The sequence below is a fragment of the Natrix helvetica genome (assembly GCF_964273705.1).
Source record: "Natrix helvetica genome assembly, chromosome: 1".
In the NCBI taxonomy this organism is placed as follows: Eukaryota; Metazoa; Chordata; class Lepidosauria; order Squamata; family Natricidae; genus Natrix; species Natrix helvetica.
The window spans coordinates 4,902,437-4,914,058 of record NC_138548.1 but is presented as its reverse complement, the minus strand read 5'-3'; positions in this window follow the sequence as shown (position 1 = coordinate 4,914,058).

The window sequence follows — 11,622 nt, the reverse complement described above, 5'->3', positions numbered from 1 at the left end:
CCCCTTACCATATAAACTTAGAAATGTCTGAAATAATAACAACAGATTTTCCTTCCTTACAGAGCATTGGACCTCACTAAGGATACTTTGAAAACATAATAAACAAAAGACTGAGCACAGGAATATTGCAAGCAGTTGCAGAACCTGATAAGGAATTATTTTATGGACAAATTCCTACTTCACATCATTTATTATAAATCTTATCCTAAACAAGCCACAAAGAAAAATATATAAATAAGGTCAATCTTTGCATTGGTTAGAAATTTTTGTTTCTTACTATATTTTCTCTACAATTCAGGTCTGGCCTCAGTAGAATAATGTAGCATTTGGGGGAAAAGATACAAGCCAAGAGAGCAGCTCCAGAGGCCAAAATGGAGAAGATCTCCACTGCCACCATGGACTTCCCTTTGGTGCTAAGGTAGGTGGGGAGGAAGGAGATCCAAACACTGCAAAAGACCAGCATGCTAAAGGTAATGAACTTGGCTTCATTAAAACTATCAGGCAATTTCCTAGCCATAAAGGCCACTGTGAAACTGACAAGAGCCAAAAGACCTAGATAGGAGAGGACAGTGTAAAACATTACAGCTGAGCCTTGCTTACATTCCAAGATGATCTCTCCAAACAAAGAGTGGGAGTCCAAGTTGAGAAATGGTGGAGAGATTCCCAACCATGTGGCACAAAGGACTGTTTGGATCAGGGGACAGGCTATGACAATGGAGTTGGTCAGTGGTTTTCCTAAGAGTTTCCTTGTCCTGTTCCCTGGTTTGGTGGCAATGAAGGCCAGAACCACCATGACAGTCTTTGCCAACACAGAAGAAACTGCAAGAGAAAAGAGAATGGCAAAGGCAGATTGTTGGAAGAGACAGGTGACCTTCCCTGGTTGACCAATGAAGAGGAAGGAACAGAGGAAGCAGAGCAGGAGGGAGACCAGGAGGATGTAGGTGAGATCTCGGTTGTTGGCCTTGATGATTGGTGTGTCATGGTGTTTATAGAAAATCACCAGGACTGCAGATGTGATCAATGAGAGAAAAAGAGCAAGAAAAACTAAAATGTATCCCAGGGTGTCTTGATAGGCAAGGAAGTGGATCTTCTTGGCAATGCATTGGTCCTTCTCCTTGTTGGGAAATTGGTCTTCTGGGCAGGGTTCACAGTGAGCAGCATCTGAAATGAAAAGTCTTTGTCTAAGGATTTCTTGAGCAGCTACCATGCACATTATCCCTCCTGCAGAGATGGTGCACATGTTGCCTTTCTGTTGTTGACCTACCCACAAAGGGAATAATGAAATAACCCATGTGTAATTTTTGGGGCATCAAAAAGAGCAAATCACCCTTCATTTATGATGATCCTGGGGAGAGATTAGCCAGAAACAAAGATTTGTTCTGTTCCAGCTATCCATTCACTGTGTACCTTCATGAGTACTGTGGCTTTTAGTCTTAGATTACTGCCTGTTTTTTCTCCCATTTTATAATAGAACCCACAGAAGACAGATCTGTTATCCAAGAATGGTGCTGTTTTGTTTTGTGTACATCATCACAAAACATTCAACACCACAGAAATCCAAGCCTAGTGCTGAAGAGGATGAAATTGACTGGTTCTATGAAGCCCTATAGCAGCTGTAGAATTAACACCAAAAACGATGTCTTTATCATCATGGGGGATTAGAATGCTAAAGTAAGAGGCCAAAAGATAACTAGAATAACAAGCCAGTTCAGCCTTGGAGTACAAAATGAAGCAGGGGACAGGCTAATAGAATTTTGTCAAGAAAATACGATGGTCATAGAAAACACTCTTTTCCAACAACCCAAGAGACAACTCTACACATGGACATCACCAGACATCACACATCAATCAGATTGACTATATGCTCTGCAGCCAAAGCTGGAGAAGCTCTATGCGGTCAGTAAAAACAAGACCAGGAAATGACTGTGGCTCAGATCATGAACGTCTCCTCACAAAATGTAGGCTTAAATTGAAGAAAGTAGGGAAAACCACTAGGCCACTCAGGTATGAACTAAATCATATCCCTGATGAATATACAGTACAGGTGACAAATAGGTTTAAGGAATTAGATCTGATAGAAAGGGTGCCTGAAGATCTATGGATGGAAGTTCGCAACATTGTACAAGAGGTAGCAACTAAAACCATCCCAAAGAAAAAGAAATGCAAGAAAGCAAAATGGCTGTCCAAGGAAGCTTTGAAAATAGCTGAGGAAAGAAGGGAAGCGGAAAGCAAGGGAGAAAGAGAAAGATATACCCAATTGAATGCAGAATTCCAGAGAATAGCTAGAAAAGATAAGAATGCCTTTTTAAATGAAACGTGCAAAGAAATATAAGAAAACAATAGAATAGGGAGGACAGAGATCTATTCAAGAAAATTGGAGATATAAAGGGAACGTTTCATGCAAAGGTGGACATGATAAAGGACCAAAACGGCAGGGACCTAACAGAGGCAGAAGAGAATAAGAAGAGATGGCAAAAGTATACAGAAGAACTATATAAGAATGAGCTTAAGGTCCCTGATAACCAAGATGGGGTGGTCATTGACCTCGAGTGTGAATGTGATGTCAAATGGGCCTTAGGAAATCTGAGCTAGTGGAGGTGACAGTATCCCAGCTGAGCTATTCAAAATCTTAAAATTTGATGCAGTAAAAGTGCTGCACTCAATTTGCCAGCAAACCTGGAAAACTCAACAGTGGCCACAGGATTGGAAAAGGTAAGTTTATATTCCAATTCCAAAGAAAGACAATGGCAAAGAATGTCCAAACTACGGCTCTATTGCACTCATTTCACATGCTAGTAAAGTTATGCTCAAAATCCTAAAAGCTAGGCTCCAGCAGTATGTGGATCAAGAACTACCCGAAGTACAGGCAGGATTTAGAAGAGGCAGAGGAACTAGAGATCAAATTGCCAACATACACGGGATCATGGAGAAAGCTAGGGAGTTCCAGAAAAAACATCTACTTCTGCTTCATTGACTATGCTAAAGCTTTTGATTATGTGGATCACAACAAATTGTGGCAAGTTCTTAAAGAGATGGGAGTACCAGGCCATTGTATTTGTCTCTTGAGAAACCTATATGCAGGTCAAGAAGCAACAGTGAAAATTAGACACCACTGATTGGTTCAAAATTGGGAAAAAGGTCCTGCAAGGCTGCATTCTGTCGCCTTGCCTATTTAACATGTATAGAGAGCACACCATGAGAAAGGCGGAGCTAGATGAATCAAAAGTTGGAATTAAGATTGTCGGGAGAAATATCAACAACCTCTGATATGCAGATGATACCACTCTAATGGCAGAAAGTGATGAGGAACTGAAGTGCCTCTTGATGCGGGTGAAGAAGGAAAGTGCAAAAGTTGGCTTGTAGTGACAGATTTTATTTTCCTGGGCTCCAAGATCACCACAGATGGTGACTGCAGCCAAGAAATTAAAAGCCACTTGTTCCTGGGGTGGAAAGCTATGGAAAATCTATATAGCATTCTAAAAAGCAGAGACATCATCCTGCCAACAAAAGTGCATATAGTCAGGGCTATGGTTTTCCCAGTTGCAATGTATGGCTGTTAAAGTTGGTCCATAAGAAAGGCTGAGAGCCAAAGAATTGAGGCCTTTGATGTATGGTGCTGGAGAAGACTCCTACGAGTCTCTTGGACTGCAAGATGATCAAACCAGTCACTCATAGGGGAGATCGACCCTGACTGCCCTTTAGAAGGCCAGATCCTGAAGATGAAACTCAAATATTTTTGCCACCTAATGAGAAGGAAGGACTCACTGAAGAAGAGCCTAATGCTGGGAAAGATTGAGGGCAAAAGAAGAAGGGGACGACAGAGAATGAGGTGTCTGGATGGAGTCATGAGCTTAAATGGACTCCAGAGGATGGTAGAGGACAGGAAGGCCTGAAGGAACATTGTCCACGGGGCCGTGATGGATTGGACATAACTTTGCAACTAACAACGACAACACATCATCCCTTAACCTGATAGCCTTAATCTCTCTGGTTTGTAAGTCAAATCTGTTCATTCAGACTTTTTTTGCTCCCTCCTGCTCTATCAAAGAGACATAAATAGATGGATCTCCTCTTTCTCTGGCAGGTCTATTTCCTGGGAGGTTGATAGAGCTGCTAGAAGAAGCACACTCTAAATGATCAAATAAAAGCTTGGACCAGACATCCCACTTCCTCAGGAAAAGATTGGAAGTTGGTTTCCCAATTGAATGTGAAAGTAGGAGAAGTGGAAGTTGGGGACTCATAAATGGTGCCCTCAAACTATCCTTGCTGAATTCAAGAAAGGTGGCTTCTTTCACCAGGGCAGTTTACATCTTTAAACTGAAAGTTCCCCCAGAAAGTATGAGTGCGTGCCAATTTTATAAAAAATAACAAAAATATATTGATTTAATGAATGTCTTCCTTGATTATGGAAGATTTAGATTTGAATTGTTGCCTACCTGTCTGATTAGAAAATGTCCCTTCTGGACAAGCCAAACACTGGTAACAGCAAACCTGCTTGCCCTCTGGAACATTTCTCCTCTCTCCCGCATGGCACCTCTTCCTGGCACACCTGGCAAAGGGCACTTTCTAAAAGGGAAAAGACAAATACCTGAGAAGGTCTATTAAATGATCATGTATCCTTAAATCTCCACATTGACATCTCCATTTTCAAAAGGTCTTCAGAAGAACCGATTCACCATAGTGCTGAAAATGGCAAAGTCTAAAATAGAAATACTTGAGATGACCTAAGCAATGAACCTGCTGCATTCATTCTTTTCCCCATTCCTATTTCCATCCCTTATTCCTACTTCATTATTCAGAATCTCTTCTAAAGAAAGTTTGCCACCATCTATCAGAAATCAGGAACAGTTCCTGAGCAATTCAGGCAAGTGGCATTTCTCTTAAACCAATGGATGTGGGAGTTTGCAACTGGGATCACAGCCTGAAGAGGAAGGATTGTGACTGAACTACAGTGTTGCTAAAAGAAAGAACTATGAGGATACTGAGCAAAAATGGTCCATGGAAATCACTGTTGCTTGATATAATTGCATCCTGTATTTCAAGGAGACAATGTTCCCAAGCATAACCCTTGGTGGAATGACACAAATCAGACCTCAAATGTGTTACATGCAAAGCAGATTTTTCACCAAATGATTTATGACTCAATTGATTATTTTTCAAGTTAGGAAGATGTTGTGCATCTCAGGAAGAGAATTAATTTTCCCTGAATTTTCAACAGTTCCATGCAGTTCACCTTTGTGGCCCAGACGATTCCATCAGAGTTAATGGTAAAATCCTGGCCTGGGGGAGCCTCAGGATTTACTTGCCCAACTTTTATGGGGACTAAAGATAAATTGGGGTGGAGAACCCAGTTGAGAAGATCATAACGAGCATATCCAGGTCCATCTTCTGAGAAGGAGACTTCCTCTCCAGCACTGTTGTTAAACTGCACATTGCTGAAAGAGGCAAGAATCTGAAAGAAAGGAGACCTTCAGAAATTGGAGTATTTGGGTTAGAATTACAAATGAGACATCATTGCTTCTATAATCTTGTGATACTTGACTACATGCACTGTCAAATAGTTCCTTTGGTCCCCGGTCTTGTTATCCAATAAATGAATGCTTGAAATGAATACATTATTTCTATCAAAACCATGGAACATTCCACTGGTTTTCTCGAGCTCATTCTCAAAGGCAACAGAATACAGGAACCAGGTTTGATCTACTGGGCCATGTGCATCTGACTATTCAGAGAGGTCCTTTGATGTAGAAAGTTCTGATGAATCTCAGACCAGGAACCCATTAGGACCACTTTGAATCTTGCTCTGTGCTGTGGTTGTCATAGAAACAGAATCACAGTATTGGAAGGGACATTGGAGATCTTCTAGTCTAACCCCCTGCTCAAGCAACAGAGGTTCTACAGTTTTAGAAAAGTGGCTATCCTGTCTCTTCTCTCCTTAGTTCCTGGTTGCTTCTCTCCTTGTTTAGTTTCCATCCATTGTTAATCAGAAGCTGTTTCCACACAACAAGCTGAGTAGCACAAAAAATGGTAAACTAAAAAAGGCGGGGGCAGGGTCTCAGATGAATTGATGTGGCAGTTTGCAGTCATTTAATCAGGAAGTGAAGAAATTCATATGGGGAGTTTCTGATCTAAGCGTCTGGACTGAGTCAAAAACCCCATAAATTACCTGCCATGACTGGACATTTGAAATCCTCTTTCCAAGCCTCAACATGGTTTGTTGGGCTCTGGATCCATGCATTGCATGTAAAGTGTGTGCCAGTGCATAAACAGCATTGTAGATATTGTAACTTAGTCCTGTCATGCTCCTTTCAAAAGTGTAATTGGGAAGATTCTGAACATTCTCCTTTCCTGTACATTGTTTTTTCCCCTTTTTAGGGATATTTCCTGATTTATAGATCTTGCAGGCAAAGACAAATTCCCACCATGGAGGGAGAAAGACATCTCCTTGGGGGTTCAAGGGGTCTAAAGACAGGAGGAAGTGGCTGAATTCTGAGACATCCCAGGTGTGGTCCCTAAAATGCAAGACCCCATGCAAAGGCTTTACATATTGTAATATGTATTCAGATTCTTCCAAGCCAAGTTTCCAATGGGAAGTGAAGATACAAACTTTCCTCAATAATACTTTTTTGTATTTTTCAATAAAATATAGTGTCTGTATTACACTGCCAGTAACCGCTGAATCTGCAAACAGAATAATCACTTTTGTTTTAGACCAGTTTTGTAAATTGAGAATTAACTGGTTCAGAGTGATATCACGATTATCTATTTTCATCATCTCAGTGAAGGCCAAGCAGATCTCCTTCTCCTGGAGCATTGGTGTCAGAGTTGAGACGAAATGTTCTCCCCTGTCATCTTCAGGGGCCAAAAGCCCAACCCAGTTCCACTGGAAATACAGGAGCAGCTGGACTAAACCCACATACTGAGGAGATTCCTTGGGATTGATCCAGAAGAAGGAAGGATAAATTCTTCTCTCTCTCTGAGAGAACTCAAAGCCAACACCGAGCTGGAGAAAAAGAGATTCTTTTTTTCAAAGACAAAGTCAAAGTTTTATGCTGACTTTAGTAGTGACCATTGTGTGGTTGATGGCCCTTCAGTCAGGCTGACTGACGGTCAAACTTAAATCTTCTTCCCTTCTTAGCCATTTTTATTGGTTGTGGTACTTCAGAAGACAAGAGAAGAAACCAACAACCTGATAAAGAGAATAAATGGCATTAAAATAATGCTACCCTTTAATAAAGAATAAACTAAAATTGACAAGGTCATTATATTCCCCCCTCCAAAGAAAACTACCTTCAGTCTCAACTAAAGAACTACTTTTACTTTCATCTTTGGCTTCTGTGTGGGCTTTTGATCTTGGTCTCTTCCACACTGTGGGAGCTCTCTTACCTGTGGGACCTTAAAAATGCTAAAGATGGAGATCATCTGCTTTGAAGACTTGGCACTGAGACCACCAATGACGGACAGCAGAGTGTCCTGCAGGTCACATTTATAACCTGGAATCACTTGGCCTTGTGAGGTGAGCATGGAGAGGCTGTTCCAGGAAATATAGATCTCTCTCTGGAAATGGCTATAGATGTGGAAGCCAAGGGTGATGTTGGGGAGCAGAAGAAAATCCTTATTGACCTGGGAGACAGCAAACATCAAGGCAAGGAACTGCTGGTAGTAACTGGTGATGTATCTATAGTGCGAGAAGCATTGGAGAACATTACAGGAAAGTTTGTGGATGTGTGTAGAATTTGCTTCATTGTTTGGGGGAACTTTTGGGGGCAGAAACTCTCAAATTTTATTGGGTTTGAGTTTTTTCAAAGGATTTCCCTTGACTAAACTTGGATGACTTTGTGAGAAAGGAGACAAGCCTTTCCACTGATATCATGGGCTGTTTTATACTCTCTATCATCCCTGCCATATTCACTTTGCTGCTGTGACTGCAATCCTTTCCAACTGCTCCCCTTTCACCATAATAATTTAAGGTCTCTCTTGGAGCAGACTCTACAGGTGGGGTAAGGATTGCTGAGCACAGGACTACAGTGGGGGCCACCTCATAGATTTACTGATGGTTGCTAATCATCGGCAATGTTGATTCCAAAACTAAGAGTAATTTTTCTAACTCCGGAACACTTGAAGAGTGTTGAGCTTTTATTGAATTTTCTACCACTACCAGTTTCTGGTCAGATTAATGTTATAATTTGACTTCTTCACTAGGCCAGCACAGCTTCCCTCATCATTTTTTGTTGTTTATCATTTTTCCTGATGAAGAGATTGAGAATTCCAGCCTATTTTAATAGCTTGCTAATTTTTTTTGAGAAAAGTACAAAACGTGCACTAGATCAGGAAGAAGTATTTCTGAAAAAGTCCCTGAAATTAAAGCAAAGATAACAATTATCTCCATGTTTCCCCTCCATGTGAAACTTACGTATTAAGTGAAAAAAGCTTAACTGTGCTAAAATTAAAGACAGGAGACGTTTCAATGACTCCCAAGGGCAAATTCCCACCAATAATGAGATCACCAGGCCTGTAGTATCTTCCCTCTAAGCCGATATAACTTCTGCACACACATATGGTTTGCAGCCTCTTCGCTGTAGTTGGAGCCAGGAGACAGAAGAGCATCAGCATCAGAAGCAGCATGACTCCTGCCTGGTCATTCTTATCACCTTCCCTCCTAGAACAGAAATCAAGGTTTTATGCAGAAACTGATTTGAAGGTTGCTCCTGAAATCTCACTGGAACCTTAGCAGATCAGACACCACCTGTGCCAGCTGGATGGCAGCAGGAGAAATTTATATCAACCATTCTTCCTCTTACCTGTGTTTGGGCTGTGACCAGAGAGGAAACAAAGGCATGAGAGTCTCTTCCAATCCAGGAGTGAGCTCTTTGCAAGACAGGCTAACGTAGCACCTTCTGCCCCTCAGTTGGTGAACTCATTTTTTAAAGCAAGGTTTATCCTGGAAGATCTTTGTGTCTAGAAATCCACAGGGGATACAAGAAGAATGACTGTTCTTCTGATAATTGCAGGGAAAAGCCAACGTGTTTGTGTCTCTTCTTGTAATTCCCAGAGCAGGTGGAGTCATGGGGTAACTGTGTAGTTGACCTACATGAAAGTGACTCCTGCACACAAGATGGATTTTGATTTACGCCCCAGTTTGCTCAGATCATAGAAGTGCTACTTGGGTAGAGTGGCACAAGGCAGAAATGTAATTTGAGGAAGAATCTCTTTTGGCAAGAGTTGCAAATTTCTCTTGCTGTCACCTAAGGATAGGAATTGTCATCCAGGTGTCTCTTTTGGTCTTTTGGGGTGCTGCTCCTCATATTTCTAGGTCTGAAATTCTTTTCTTGGAAATTCATTCACAGGACCAGTTGGGATCGTTACTGCTACACCAGCCTTCCTACTGCACAGCAACCCCCATGTCTGAGCCTCTGGAAGGCATTTCGCAGTTGGCTGTGGGGTTCCCCAGACTTCTGGTCTTGAGAGAGGTCCATTTGGCATCCCTGGGGCTGGCCTTAGAGGCATTTCAACATGGCCACCGTTATTCTTGGCTCAACTCAAAACAGGCCACTTCCAACGTGATCTGAGGAGGAGCTATCCTTGTCCCCTTTGTCCTGACCAGATCATGGCCTAAAGGCTTTGAGATTCTTTTATGCTGCCCCCCGTAGGAAGGCGAGATCTATTTGACCAATTCACTTTGGGGTTTCAAATGGAACTGGGGGTTATACCTGAGGCTCTGCTGCACGGTCCTTCTGAGGCCTTGCCCACTGCCTGGAATAGGAAAGCTTCTGAGGCCTTGGAGGGGATCACTCGCATGCAACCTCTCTTGGTCCAAAGTTCCCAACATGCCCCATGATTCAATTGAGGGAGCTGAAAAGGATCAAAAGACATCCAGAGCTCTGCTGAAGGAACATGAGGGATGAACCTGACTGAAAATCAGCTAGAGCAGGGGTGTCAAACTCCATTTCATTGAGGGCCAGATCAGGATTGTTTTTCCCCAAATAAGATACATGGATATTTTTAGAGACATTATATAAGGAAGGCATTATTATCGGTGTGGGAGAAACAACATTATTTGACGATACCAGATTGGCTTTCAACAGTGGAAGCATTGATCCACCCAAATATTATTAATATGGGGAACATTGTCAGATATAAGGATATTTTGAATGAAGAAGGGTGACTTAAAAAGAAAAAAGAAATGAGTGAGCAAGGGATCGATATAATATGGTATTCTCATGTGCAGAAACAGTCTAGATATGAGAAAGATGCTAAATTACAGGGTTTTTCAAAGAATTAACGGGGTTAGATAAAATCTTAAAAGGGATGGAGAAAAGATTAATAAAGAAACTGTATAATTAATTATTGGGCATAAAATTGGAAGAAGAACAAGTAAAAGAGACAACGATAGCATGAATGAAAAATTTTGGCTACACAATAGAATGAGATTAATGGCACGCATTGTGAGATAGGAAGTACTATGTTTTTCGGAGTATAAGACCCACCAAGATTTTGAAGAGGCAATTTTTTAAAAAAGTTTTTGCACTCTGCAGGCCTCCCAAAAACAGCCTGTTTTCTGTGAAAATGGGCCCATTTTCTTTTCAAAAAGGCCATGCATAGTCTTTTGAAGGTTTATAGAGTGCTCCTGCAGGCTGTGGGGGGCACAAACAAGCAAAAAATGGCTTGTTTTTCACTCATTTCTTCCCTCCCCAGCCTCCATTTGTCAGACTGATGTAACTCACGAGACTTCTGCAAAAGCTAGAAACAGAGTCAGGTGTTTGCGTAGAGTCCTCCTCCCTGGGGAGGCAGCTCTGAATTTTGGTTGTCCCCCATTTCCTTTCCCAGCACCCTGCAGGATGACCTGTTTGTCCTCCACGAGCAGGAGTACGACAGCCTCCTGGAATCTGTCTTCAAGGCCGAGTTCCTGAGCCTCTTGTCCAAGCGCTACGAGAAGAAAACGCAAAGGCGGCTCCCCCTGGAGTTCAGCAACATGTGAGTGGCCCTTTCGCCAGGCGCCCCCTGGCGGCTTCACTTCTCCTCTGCATTGGGAGGGGGAGGACACATTTGCTGAAATCCCTTGCCTGAGATGGTCAAATACTGAGGGGGGGAGGAGGAAAGAGAGGGGGGCTATTTTTAGCTTTGCTTGAGATAGCAAATTCATCCATCACACTTGCTCAGTCAGCACCCCACATCCTGCGGGCAGAGACAGCTGGGCTCTTTGCCGAGCTTCCTCCTCTAAGCCAGCCTGTCTGACTTAGTGTCTGTGCATCTTCTTAGTGCTGGTCCCTCACCCAAGAGGTAGCGAAGATGGGGAGCCTCAGGAGCCCCAGTGGTGTTCCTGAGGGCCCTGCCCCAAGGAGACCCATCCGGGGGGAGAATTCTGGGTGTCACCTGCTCTTCTCCCTTTCCCTGCCAGTCTGGAGGTGAAGCTGAAGAAGGAGACCTGGGGCCCATGGAAGGCTGGCAGCTCTCGCCAAGTGCAGTTCAGCCAAGGTCAGGGCAACATGGCCATCCTCCGGCCCAGCAATAAAGTGCTGCAGGTCAGCATCGGGCCTGGGCTCCCAAAGAATGCCCATAAGTGCAAACACCCTGGAGTGCGGTGCGGTGGGGTGGAGTTGGGGGCAGATGTAACTGGTCACT